Raw genomic sequence first — 4,895 nt, forward strand, 5'->3', positions numbered from 1 at the left:
TACTATGGTCCTGGACCACACATAGCCCAGGAACTCATTCATATCCCAGATGAACATTTGTCAAAAAAGAATATCCAAAAATTCCTTGGTATTATCAATTACTTTCGGGAATTTTTTCCACATGTAGTAGTTCATACTAGTCAGCTTTCAAAAATGCTCAAAAAATCAGCCCCACCATGGTGCCCCTCTCAGACTGCTGCTATCCAACATCTCAAAAACATCGCCCAGCATCCACCTCCTTTGAGAATCCCTACTGATGGTCAACGTATTCTGCAGACTGATGCGAGTGACGAATATTGGGGGACCATCCTTTTAGAAAAACATGATGGTAAGGAATCTTACTATGCCCATGCTAGTGGACAATTCAAGGAGTCAGAAAAACACTACCATGTGATCTACAAAGAAATCATTGCCGTTAAATATGGAATTCAAAAATTTGAATTTCATCTTATTGGCCATAATTTCCTTGTCATATTAGATAATTCCTCATTTCCAAACATCCTTGAATTCAAAAATAAGGTTCGCCCGAACAAGCACCTCCTCCGTCTTAAAACTTGGTTCTCAAAATATGAATTCACGGTCCAACATATAAAAGGAGACCAAAACCTTATCCCTGATCTCTTGTCCCGACCTTCATCTTCATCCCTAAGAGTCTCTTTTGCCTCAGTTCCAGTCATCTTCATGGCTCATACTCTTCCCAATACAGCCTTGACAAAAAAGCCTTTTCCTTGCAATCTCACTTTCTCCAGTCCTTATCAGATCCAAGACTTTACAAAGAAATTCATTTGTTGATATTTCATGAATATATATCGCACCCAGACATTCGGATTTCCAAGCTTTCATCCAGATCACCTCTTCTTTACAGGGCTAAAGATTAATCCCTCCAGGGACGTCACAGAAGACGAATTGTGGTATATATGGTGTCTCACAGTCTTATATGCCACCAAACTAATCTTTCATGTACATCCAATGTTTCAGTGTCTCACAGATCCCAACCAGGCTCACTCTCTCACATGAACTCTTTTTGAATGGTTTTCTCCTCTCTCTTAGTGAAAACAACTTGACTTCATTATTAAACAACACCACATCAATCTCCTCCCTGATCAAGAAGGAGAACAATTCACCTCAGTCTTCATTGTCCATCGTCCTTATTTCCAACACCCTGTTACCAAATTCTTTTGGACTCAGGACCAAGCTTATGAATGGAAGACTGTTCCTCATAGTTTTCCCCTGGATCATGACCCAAACCTTGTCTCTACCTTGAAACAATACCTCTTTGAACTAAACAATGTCCAGTCCTCTCCTATTGACATCCAACACACCTCCTTTGGACCATAACATGAACTTATGATTATTCCAACCACTAGGTCACCATCATCCAGTAATCGTCCTCCCTTTGGAATTCTGATCAAAGAAGAAAAGTCTGATTTCACAGACATCCTCTTCCAGGATTCACAAGACCCATGGGAAGAATTCACCTGAATTCTGCATCCCACTGAAACATCACATGCACTCTCTACAAGTACTGTTCCACCAACAATGATAGATTCACCTACCCGACAATATTACGAGAACTTGCCTTGGTGTAAAGAGCCATTTGCTGAAGTTGACAACGATGTTGACAACTTATCTCCCTCGCACAGTTTTTAAAGCACTTTGTAATAATTGCTTTTGCTTTTGTAAAAGCAAAGTGTTTGCTTTACTTTATCTTTACTTTAAAGCATCTTCCTTTTGATTTTGTCTTTAGCTTAAAATCCAAAAGACAGGGGTTCTATCCTATCAGGAATCTTTTGCTTTTGCTTTTACTTTTGTTTTTTCACAAGAGGATAGGTCTTGTTTTGTCCTCTTCCTTTGAATTTTCCTTTATAAGGAGAATTCATTCTCAGTTGTAAGCATCTTAGATTTTGGGAAATAATAATTCGAGTTTTTCAATATCATGACTTTCTAAAAATTCTCTCTTTTCCTTTATTTCCCTAGGAAGGACAACATGTTCTCATAATAGTTCACTTCAATCTCTTTTAATGAGTATGCTCTACACTCGCATCTTTGTAGGATCTTGTGCATCAGAAAGTTGTTTGGCCTTGAGATCGATCCAACCAACCACAATCCATCCTGAATTATAGCCAAGGAGTGGCTTCACCATTGGGTGGTAGTGGTTAACTGACTGGAGGAAGGGAATGATGAGATTGAGATAAGGCTGGTACAAACACATGAATAAGGCTTATACAGATCTTATTCAAGTCCCCATTGAATGATTCATAAAAGCTCGTGTAAAGAAATTCAAAGAAGCACTTAATGGGCTGCTTCAAGCAACTTGGGCTCAATCAAATTCGTGAAGGCCCATTGAAGGAATTGCATATGATATTCAAACCACCAAATGCATGATTCAGGCTCTTGGAATTGCTAAACAATCACTCCCAAGAAAACAGTTAGTTGGCTTGCACATTATGGCTAAAAAATGAGCTATATTCCTTTTTGGATACTTCCCCCCCTTTTTTTTTAGGAGGCAAGTGGTGAGACAAATCAACTAGTTTTCTTCTAATTGCGTAGTTTCCATTTTTATTAATAATGTATGTTTTCATAATTGAGTAAGGCATTTAAGCCATTTAGAAGACTTTCCTTATTTGCTTTAGATTAGGCGTTTTCTTTTGTATTAATTTTGATTTGATTTGTTCAAACTTTCCTTACATGGTTTGAGATTTATTTTCGAAATTCGAAGGGCAATTATGACTCGAAATTCGTGTAGTACAACCCTATATTAAGTACTTGAACCTAATAAAGAAAGAAGATTAGTATTTTTATAAAATTTGCTTAAGAGTTTAATTCTCTCTATGGTTCTTAAATGAACTCTTTGAACTTATTAGATTTCTATGGCATTCAAACCATGCACTTATCAATCAAACTATCTATAGTTAATTATGGCGTCCTCATATACCAAGATCCATGATTCTATTGAGCATTGGGTCGCGGTCAACTTTAGGTTAGGGTTGCGTCAGTTCTTTGGTGGGGCTCTTATCAATAGATGCAATGTGGGATATGGGCACGGCAGTTGCAAAGGCGAAGAAGTTGGAGGAGTGAAAGAAGCATACTGTTTCTAAAAGTCAGTAGCAATAACTCACTATTCTACTAAATAGATTTAGTAGTGTTAGAGTCAAAAAAAGTAGAAGACATGGCTTGGAAGTAGTCAAAGACAACAATAACCATAAGAGTGATGCGATGCAATGGATAGTGGCAAAAGCAATTAAGAAAAGAACTTAACCATCAAAGACAACAATAACCGCCAATGTTTATTTTTCGATTCACACAATTAAGCCATTTCAATTTTCTCGTTTTATTTTATTTTTTTTTTGCACCATACAGGATAGGTTGGGTAAAGAAAGGAATAGAAGCACGAGTAACAGAGGTTTGTCATGTTTATTCCTTTATTGGAAAGATTTATAAGAGTGATGCGATGCGTGATGTGGTGGATATGGATGCATGCCATTTTTACTAGGAAGACATTAGCAATTTGATTTAATGTAGTTCATAGAAGAAGGGATAATGTGTATGAGTTTTGGTGGAATATCAAAAAAGTTCATTTAGTGCCTTTAACGAACAGAAGGAAGAATTCTAATGCTAAAGAAAAGAACTTTTTGACTATATTTAGAGGATGATTGTAATGGTTGCAAGAAACTGGAAGAGGAAGAAGAATTTAGAGTGAAGTTCACGGATAGTACACCGTTTGAGATACCGGATGGCTTGCCAACTTTGCGAGACATACAACATTATAGAGACCTACTTCTTGGTGCGAGCTTACCTAAATTAGAAGATAGCATTCAAGATGAAAAAAGAAGTTGTTTGAGTGGTTTTGTTATACCATTTAGGTTATCAAATGCACCTAGAACTTTTATGCACTTAATGAGTCAAGTTCTTAAGCCATTTTCGTGCAAATTCATTTGTGGTGAATTTTGATGATATTTTGGCTTTATTTTTTAACGTTCTCACATGCTTAGAGCATTTAGGGATGATTATGGAGGTGTTGCGGAGAAATAAAATTTACATTAATATAATGAAATTTAGCTTTCTATAGAGAATCGCTTATGCCTAAGAATGAAGGTGAAGTTAGGAGTTTTCATGGACTGAAGACATTTTATAGGAGATTCATTTGTAGTTTTAGCATCTTAGCTGCACTTATTACAGAGTGTTTGAAGAAAGGAAAATTCAAATAGAGAAAAGAGCAAAAGGTGAGCTTCATTTTATTAAAGGAGAAGCTGTCGACCGCTCCTGTATTAGCCTTGCCAAACTTCGACAAATAGTTTGAGGTCGAATATGATGATTTTGTTAAAGATATTGGGTTTTTTTTTTCTTAAGAGGGATAACCTATTTAGTACATAAGTGAGAAGTTAAATAAAGCATAGTAGAAGTGGTCTACTTACGACTAAAAGTTGTATGCAATCTTTAAGGCACTGAAGTCATGAGAGCATTATTTGTTTCCGAAGGAGTTCATGCTTTAGAATGACAATCAAGTATTGAAGTACTTTAACAACCAACAAACTTTAAGCAAAATGCATGCAAATGGGTGAGCTATATGCAGAAGTTGACTTTTATTCTAAAGCACAAATCTAGGTAGCAAAATAAGGTAGCGGAGGCACTGAGTAGGAGAGCACCTGGTTTTGAATGCTTAAAAGATTTGTACACTAGGGATAAAGACATGCGCATGTTAGGATTGATGCATCAGCCATTAGAATGCGGTGAATTCCCTCAATCAAACTGGGTACTTGTTCAAGGTTAATCGGTTATGTGTGCCTCAAAGTTCTTTATGGAAGTAGATTATTTGTGAGTTGCATGGAGGAGGTTTGGTTAGTTTTATATGTCGAGATAAGACTAAAGCGCTTAACAAGATCTATTGGTTGGAC

The sequence above is a fragment of the Citrus clementina genome, unplaced genomic scaffold, assembly GCF_000493195.1.
Source record: "Citrus clementina cultivar Clemenules unplaced genomic scaffold, Citrus_clementina_v1.0 scaffold_2, whole genome shotgun sequence".
NCBI lineage: Eukaryota > Viridiplantae > Streptophyta > Magnoliopsida > Sapindales > Rutaceae > Citrus > Citrus x clementina.